This window comes from Nannospalax galili, unplaced genomic scaffold (assembly GCF_000622305.1).
Source record: "Nannospalax galili isolate Female #2095 unplaced genomic scaffold, S.galili_v1.0 scaffold1965, whole genome shotgun sequence".
NCBI lineage: Eukaryota > Metazoa > Chordata > Mammalia > Rodentia > Spalacidae > Nannospalax > Nannospalax galili.
Genome location: NW_008353217.1, coordinates 9,107 through 18,252, shown reverse-complemented (window position 1 = coordinate 18,252; position 9,146 = coordinate 9,107). Strand labels below are relative to the sequence as shown.

General features: G+C 43.5%; 1 pseudogene across 1 annotated transcript in view; it reads left to right on the top strand.

Annotated features, from left to right (window-relative positions):
- The window catches only part of LOC103747923, a 14,402-nt pseudogene extending 6,199 nt beyond the window's left edge, over positions 1-8,203 (top strand). Inside the window, exon 2 of the transcript XR_001872853.1 lies at positions 8,107-8,203. The product of XR_001872853.1 is annotated as an elongation factor 1-alpha 1 pseudogene (transcript). The remainder of the gene's footprint in view (positions 1-8,106) is intronic.
- Positions 8,204-9,146: the final 943 nt, after the last annotated feature.

The following is a 9,146-nucleotide window of genomic DNA, read 5'->3' as shown; positions in this document are numbered from 1 at the left end:
CATGCCCCTTAGTTCCTCAAAACATCACCTTGCTAGAAGAAGAAAAGCTGAGAAACTTAGAAAACGGTTCCCATGAAATTATAGACTTAATCACACTTGATTGGTGCATTAAAAATGTAGAGGCATTTTTTTTTGATAAACTGAAATTTATTCAGAAATCATGATTTTGAGGACTGGAGAGATGGCTCACCAGTTAAGAACATTGGTTGTTCTTGCAGAGGACCCAAGTTCTATTCCCAGAACCCGCATGGAGGCTAACGGCTGTCCATAACTCCAGTTTCAGGGGACCTGACACCCTCTTCTGACCTCTATGTGCATTGCAGGGCATGGGTGCATGTCCATACATGCAGGCAATATACTCATACATATAAAATGAAAACTAACAAAATATTTTTTAAAAATCATGATTTTCCGCCTGGCGTGGTGGCGATGCCTTTAATCCCAGCACTTGGGAGGCAGAGGCAAGCGGATCTCTGTGAGTTCAAGCCCAGCCTGGTCTACACCACTGACACTGCTTAACAAGCAATTCAGGAACATAGTGACTTATGACAGCAGGCATTAATGTCCCGACTCCTTATCCACACAGTGATTAGAACAGTAGGCTTAGGCTGAGTACTGGGTTCCCCCAGGAGGTTGATAAAAGCACACAGAGTGGCACACCACACTTCTGGCTACATTCCAGTGGCCAAATCAAGTCACTTTCGTTGTCTCCAACTTGAGTCTGTGGGATGAATAGTCCTGCTGTCATCAGGGATCAGAGGGAAGGAGGAGAAGAGGCTTCTGACCTGGATGGTACTGGATGGTACCGCCCACTGCAAGAGGAAAACCACCTTTTTTTATTCACCTGTCTCTGTAGTCCTACTAGTTGCTGGGCCTTTCTGTCATTGGAAGATGTAATAGCCAGACACAAAGAATTGCTTTGTAAAGGTTTACATTTGCATCATACAAGCGTTTTTCCAGTATAATATTTAGCTGAAAATTTTATACAAAGAAGCATTAAATATTAGTGCACAGACTTAGCAAGATGTGTTTTGTGAATAATTTTGTACATTGCATTACTGTGGCAGTGATGTATGGAATAAGAAATACAGTAAATACCCAATCTGAGATGGAATCTGAAACTTCTAACAGCTTTCACTTGGGAAAATGGCCTCCTTCCTAACCTCTTATAATGAAGTTCTTACTTTGTACCATTTCTTTCCTGTGGGACCAGCAGGTTATTTAATTAATGGGTGCTTAAAATTGCGGAAAGTATTTCAATCTCATGTTTAGATTCCTGTCATGTAGCTGTAGAGAGAATTGTAGTTTCATGGACAATGTGAAAGTCGATAAATGCAATTGAGTAGGGAGGGAAAAGGGCACAGAATCAGGTTTGCTTAATCAACAGTGCTCCCTGTAGAGTGAACAAACTATGGCCGGGGTGAAGTGTGGCCTCTCTGCTTTGTAAGTGAAGTTTAATTGGGACAGTCACATGTACTTACTTATGTATTGTTTGTGACCGTAGTTATGACTTTAGATTTCCTAAAATGTGAATTGCATATTTTTTACCTTCATATCTACTGGGGGAGGGTCTGGTGTTTTGTGAGGAGTAGCTGTAAGCCCTAGTTCAGCATGAGAGCCAGCATAGCTGAGGTCATGCAGTGGTGACACAAGACTTCCCAGGTTTCAGGACCTCAATACAGCAGGGCTATTTTTCATGCCTACCAGTAGCCATCATCAGGGTTACATCAGGGCTCAGGCTGGTGGAGGAGCCACTCTCTAGAGTGTCCCATCAGCTCAGAGGAGGCAGCAGCAGTATGCCTGGTCACGCACTGGGTTAAAGTTTCTATCCGAATGGATAGAAACACTTTTTTATATACTTTTTTTATGGACAAAGTGAGCTGGATGGTTCTATCTAGTCTAAGGGAGTAGAAGTGTAATTCTGGAGAAAGGAGTGAGTGCGGGAAATGTGTGGTAACTTGCACAAATCACTACGTAAGTGTGAAGTAAGCAATGGGCCTTCCTGGAAATGGTTTCATTGGATGAAGAGGTAGAACCACAGTGTATTCGTTACTTTTCTGTTGCTGTGATAAAACACTGTGACCAAGGAAACTTGTAAAAGGAAGAGTTTATTTGGCTTACGGTTCAGAGGGTTAGTGCTTCGTAATGGCAGGGAAGGCATGGTGGCAGAGATGGCTGGAGCAGAGAGCCCAGAGATCACATCTTCAAGCAGGCACAGGAAGCAGCCAGAGGCTGGAAATCTGGCAAGCATTAAGAACTCTCAAAACAAAACACCTTATATACATGTATGAAATTCTCAATTATTTATTAAAAAAACAAAATAACAACAAAAAATAAACCTGCCCCTAGTGACTTGCTTCCAAAGCCCACACTCCTAAAACCTCTCAAATCAGCGCCACCAACTGGGGATAAAATGTTCAAATACTTGGAGCCTAAGGGTAGCATTCTCTTTCAAACCATCACATGCAATATCTGGGTGATAGCCGTCTATAGAGATGTGAGGGGTATGGAAATCCCTTCTAACTCTTACCGTCCTTTGTTCTCGCAGGGCTAGTGCATGCTTTAGCTGACAAAAATTGCCCCTGGAGGGCGTTGGATTACTAATTGTGTCTGTTTCCACTTTTGCTGCAATTTGAATCTTTTCACCCTCCTGAGTATTTACGGTGCTGGTGGTCACCTTCAGATCCAGAGCTAACCTCCCACTGAACTTGAAAGTTCTGCTATTGGTTTTTATTTTTTAATTGAACTTTATGTCAAACTAAAAAGCAAGCCAACCAAATGTAACATTTAATAGCTTGTTTTAAACCCAGTGTTACAAATGAAGCTTTTTACTTATTTTTTAAACCCTAAATTATTGTTTAGAGGTAGATAGAACAACTATATTTCTAGGAACAGAGCACAAGTGAGTTTGCCTTTTCAGTTGCTTGGAACCTTTTCCTTTAAAGAAGATGATTTTGTCTTATTTCTCTGTTTACTGGGGGTTGTGGGAGGGGGCTTCCCTTGAGACATGGTGGGCACATTTGTGAGAATTTCAGAGCAAAGGGACCCAGACCGCATCAGGCTGAGGAGAGTCAAATCTGCTGAAATTACCTTAATTACTTTTTATTGCAAGCCAGTGAGAGTCCACAGGAGGAGGGTGTGAGATCTAAAATGCTACATCTTCTAGATTTGTGTACCACCTTGTACTTCTTGCCTTTTGATCTTACTTTGCTTGATGAATTGACAATTGAAATGCAAATAGATAAACCAGGCCAGATCTAGACAGGTCACAGCTCACTGGAGAAACCATGTTTTATTATAGCAGACCAGTAGCCATGCAGACCAGGGGCTCCAGGGATCTGGGTTGTCCATGTCTGTTCACCATGAACAAGTAGTCCTGGGCACTCAGCAAGCACTCAGCAACACCCACTGAATAAACAGTCTCAAAGGCAAGAGTGAAGTCAGGACTGAAGAGCAAGGGCAGCACTGACAGGCAGAGATGAGAGATTATAGAGGGGCAGACAAGGGATAAAGTAGAGAAGTCTAGAGTTGGGTATCCACAGCTGGTTTATGTACTGGAGCTAAAAGTGTCAGCTTGGCTTGAAGGGTCAGAAAAAGACACAAATAGTCTTAAAATTGAAGTGATGGGGCTGGAGAGATTGCTCAGTGGTTAAGAGCACTTTCTGTTCTTGCAGAGAACCCAGAATTGATTCCCAACATCCACATGGCAGCTAACACTCATTTGTAACTCTAGTTCCAGAGGGGAATCTGATGCCCTCTTCTGGCTGCCACAGTCATTGCATGCACATGATGCTCATACATGCAGGCAAACACCCATACATATAACATAAATATAAAATTTTTAAAAATCTGTGGTCATTTAAAACTGGGAATACTTTGGTCCAGGCTCTCTGGCTTTCATAGTTTGCACTGAAAAGTCAGCTGTAATCCTAATGGGTTTTCCTTTATATGTGACTTGTTTCTCTTTTGCAGCTGCACAGATTTAGGGTAAATTTTAAAATTATTTATTTGTTTATTCCAGTACTAGGGATTGGACCTAGGGCTTCATGCATGCTAAGTTAGTGTCCTAGCACTGAGCTGTTTCCCCAACCCTCCTTTAATCTCTTTAAAAAATTTGAGACCGGGTGTCAGTAGGTTTCTCTGGATGGCCTTGAACTCACTCTGCATCCCAGGCAGGTCTTGAACCTATGGCCCTCCTATCTCAGATTCTTAAGTAGCTGGAATTACAGACTTATGCCACCTGGCCTGGATGAAAATGGATTTTATAATGGCATGCCTTAATCTGTAGATCATGGTAGTTTCAAAACCTTTCATGTGACGTTGATCAAGTTCAGGGTGGAACAACAGCAGACTCAGCCCTCCCACTTGCCATCAGTGCAGTTGAGGCTTTGTCACTTGGTGGTGTCATAGCTGTCTTCATTTGTGTGCCTTGAGGTGTTTGTGCAGTGGTGAAATCTCCTTGTGACCTGCTTCTCAGAACGTGTGACCATCACTAAGCAGTGCTTGACTCTATGCGCACCTCGTCTTTGAAGAGGAGTAGTGCCCTATTTTGCTGCTCAGCAAGGAGGAGAAAGATTATGACTTCAGGTCTCACAGAGAGCAACGACAACTGTGGCTACTCCAAGTCCATGTTGTTTCTACAGTGCTGCTTGCCCGGCCACGCTGCCAGGCTCTAGAGATGACAGGTGGCTGATATAGCCCAGCTGGAAATGTACCCCCAAAGTCCATGCACTAAAGAATTGGTCTCCAGACTGGCACTGTTGGGAAGTGGAGAGTCTTGGGATGACATATGGATCTAGCTGGGGGGAGGGGTGCTTAGTCGATTACAGTATGCCTTTGAAAAGGATTGTGGCATATGGGATTAGCAGGAGGTGCCTAGTTGATTCTGAGTGTGTCTTTGAAAAAGACTTGGGGCCACAGCACCCTTCTTGCTCTTTTTAGCCTCCTAGCTATTAACAAAGTGGTTTTGGTCCACCATGGACCCCACCTTGATGTGGATGTGCTGTCTCACCAAAGACTCAAAGCAGTGGAGCCAATTGACATGATCTGGACCCTCCAAAAATTGAGGCAAAATGAATCTTTTTCTTTATAAAGTAAACGATCTCAGATATTTGTTATAGTAATAAAGAAGTAGGGTCTTACTCATTTCCTGAAGAGCACAGAGCCCTGCCTGGGGGAGCGTTCCACACAGGGCTCTGGGCTCCTGAGTGTGCAGTGAGTCCCTCATCAGTAAGTTCTGCTTTCTCCTGCTGCTGTGTCAGCAAAGGGAAACAGGAATTCAGGGACCGCTACTCTAATCTAAGAAACAAGAGAAAGGTTTTCCCGTTTTATTCTATAGGAGCCGCTTAGGACAGAAAGGAGACGGTTGGGCAATGGCTGGGACATAACCTGGCTTCCTAATGCATGCTCCACGTATTTGTTTTTTATTTTTTTATTTTTTTATCAGTCTTGACAAGGAGGGAGGTAAAATGATGGAAGATGAGCTTTTAATGCACAAGTGGGGCTGAGAGCTGAACTAAGGTTGATCCTGGCCAGCAGGACCTCCACCATCACCTTAGTGAGGTCTCCTTGGGTCAGGAGCTACAAGGTGAACTTTCTGGCAGGGTAAGTTCTTAATTTTTACGGGTGACTGACTTGACCTGATTTCCTTGATTCTTACTTGTGGACTGGTGATAGCTCAGAGGATTTCCAATGCATTTCAGGGTATATTCACTTTGCAGCACATGGTCACCCAGGTGTATTTCTCCTTGGGTAGCTATGACTGGATTTGGACTCAGTTTTCAAGATGCTTTTTTCTTGTGTCTGTTTTCAGATTTATGGATGGGGAGGCTGGAGAGATCCCTCAGTGGTTAAGAGCACTTGCTGTTCTTGCCGAAGACCCAGGCTTAGTTCCCAGCACTCACATGGTGGCTAACAACCATCTGTAACTCCAGTTCTGGGAGTGCTGATGTATGTCTGCAGGCAAAATACTCATACACATAAGATAAAAAAATATATTTTAAAAATATTAAATTTGGGGCTGAAGAATGGCTCAGTGGTTAAGAGCACTGGCTGCTCTTGCAGAGGCCCTGAGTTTGATCCTAGCACCCACATGGCAGCTAACAACCATCTGTAATTCCAGTTCCAGGGAATCCAATGCTCTCTTCTGTGTGTATGTGGGCATTGCATGACATGGGCACAGTCACACACATTCAGGCCATTACACTCATATGCATAAAATAAAAATAAATGAAATATAAAAATATTAAATTTATGGGCAAGGGATAAATTTTTTTGTACAAAGACTTTTCTTTATATACCGCTTTCAAATTCTTAACCTTCTTAATGATTTACATATAATTTTTACAGGTATCAAAATGTTTCACAATGAAAGACAGGACTTTAGTCTCAGAATGCCAGCTTTCTCTGAGTATGAGAGGCAAGGCATGAGCACGTGGGGGATGGGGGTGGGTAAGGATTCAAGAGGCTGTCAGCTGGCACCTTTGTCCTGCTTTTCTCAAATTCTCTGGTTCTTACTCTTCATCATTGTCAGTTCTGTGCGTGGCTGAGTATGAAGCAGCAGTTGGGTGTTTTAGAGATTTGGGCTCTGACAAGATTCTCCACACTGGGAGGAACAGAACATCCCATTGGAAAAAAGTAGCAGGTGACCTTCTGCTAAATGGAAGCCACTTGATCAGAGCCTGGAGAATAAGTATCAAAGCCAGAGGTATGCCAGTCCTGCTTCTGTAGACTACTTATGATACTTAACAAAATAGTGACCATTATATAGGGCCAGATAATCTCTCAAAACAGTAACTTCAATGTCAGTGTTTCTACATCCAATGGGGCTATGGGTGTATGTCATGAAACTGTAATCCCAGTGCTGGGAGACAGGGACAGATCCCTGGAGCTTGAATTATGCAATGGCTTCTGTTCATGGATACCGAGAACCTTCATTTCAATTTGGGCATGATGCATGTGTGTCCAGCCCTCAGGCCCCATGCAGCCACATGTGGCCAAGGACAGCTATAAATGCGGTCCAACACAAAGTCATGAACTTCTGTAAAACATTATGAGATTTTTAAATGAAGTTTTTGGTGAATAGATTGTGTGGTTCTTGAGTGTGAACTTTGTAGATGACATCATGTGTTGCAGTGTCAGAAGGCTGGGCAGTCAGAGTGCCTGATTGTAGACAGTGCATATCAGCGGAGAATACAACTACCCCTGTGGAGCTGACACTAAAGACGCTTTCCTAAATGAGACTCAGTCTGTATCTTGTTTTCAGTGCTTCCTTCCACTACCCACACTACAGTCTCTCATCTTATTTCTTTCTCTTGATATTCCGGACGACATCGACTTCTTCTCCTGATTAGTCCACGGTATTGGTTCACTTGTCCACTGCTATGTGTGACTGTTCCAAAACAAAGGGCATTTTTATTAGTAATCAATTACTGTTGATTCTTGTTAATTGCTTTCTGTTCATAATAGACGTATGGACTATTTACAGATGAATATCACCCTAGTTTCTGTGATAATGTGTGGGCCACAGTCTTAATTTCAAGTCCTACAAACTGCTGCAACTGATTTAAGCAGAGACGTTTATTCAAAAGGATAATGGGTAGGTTGTAGACTCGCAGAGGAAGCAGGCTAATTATATTCAAGGATAAACTTCCAGAAACTGAATCTAGTCGTCCCCACAGATTTACAGAGTATACTGCTGTTGTTCCAAAGCCCCAGGAGTTGGGTTTAAACTAAGACTACTTCTGCATTGTAGAAAAAGTATACAGCCATCCTGCCTCATGAAGTCAGCCCTGTAGACCCTCTTGGCTTCATGCAAAGGAACTAATGACCAAGCTTATGGGGGACTCTCACTGTGTTTTATCTGGTCCCCTTTGCTCTGTGCACACATAATGGAGATACTCTCTTCTGGGGTCAAGGACAAGGCTCACATACATGTGCTCTGGAGCCATAGATGAGAGTTTCTTTCTTGGGTAAAAAGATTCACTTGGACTCTCAAAACAAGCAAGCCAAGCCATGTGAATGACAGACAACTGTACGTGGCTATTGTGAAAGCAATCACTGGAGCTTGGTGAATGACTTGCCACGATGACCTATTGTTTTCATCAGTTCAACAGGCTACCTGTTTGTAGGACTGCCCCTCTCTTCATCCATGTGCTTCAGCTGGCCCGGCCCCACCTGGACACACCTGCTCATACCCATGTGAACATCTGACTAAGCTAAACTGATGGAGCTCTTCCTGCTGTTTCCTGCCTTTGCACCACAGACAGTGTCCGTCAAGGTCTCCCTTAAGTGGCTGAAGTAGATGGAAAGTTCAGAAACTATTGACAGCCACTCTGTCTCTTCAATGGTGAAAACATGCTATCAATAAGAAAGTACACATAGTGTGTGTGGGAGGAGAGGAGAGGAGAGGATGGGGAGGGAGGGAGGGAGGGTCTGTAGCAAGTTCCAGGCCACCTGGGGCTATAAGGAGACCCTGTCTCAAAAAGAGAGAGAGAGAGAGAGAGAGAGAGAGAGAGAGAGAGAGAGAAAGGGCTTACATGGTCTTGTGTTGCCTGACTTTTATTCTCATAAGGCTGAAACGCATTCTCCTGTCAAAGGTTACTATAATATAAACCATCATCTTTATAATAAGTCCTAATTTCTTTTTCTCTGTGCGTGCATGTGTGTGATGTGATGTGATGTGATGTGTGTGTGTGTGTGTGTGTGTGTGTGTGTGTGTAGCGACCAGAGGCTGATGTTGAATGTCTTCTTCAATCACTCTTCAACTTATTTTTGAGACAGGGTCTCTCACTGTACTAGGAGCTTGCTGGTTGGATTCAGTGGCTGACTAGTGAGCTGCAGGTATCCTCCTGTCCCTGCCTCCCCAGTGCTGAAGTTACAGGTTCATACTACACCCAGCTTTTACATCAGTGCTAGGGATCGAGCTCAGGTCCTCATGCTTATGAGTCGAGCACTTTGCCACTGAGCCCTTTCCCCAGCCCTCTAGTTAAGTTCTAATTTCTGTGCTGTTACTCATCTCTTCCTAGTAAGTCCCTACTTCTTGTTTAAGTCCCTCTTTTTGTTACATAGCTAGTTGGATACCAGCAGGCTTTGAGGACATTGGGGTTGAATCCCTTACCTCCTTACAATTAACAACCAGGAACTGC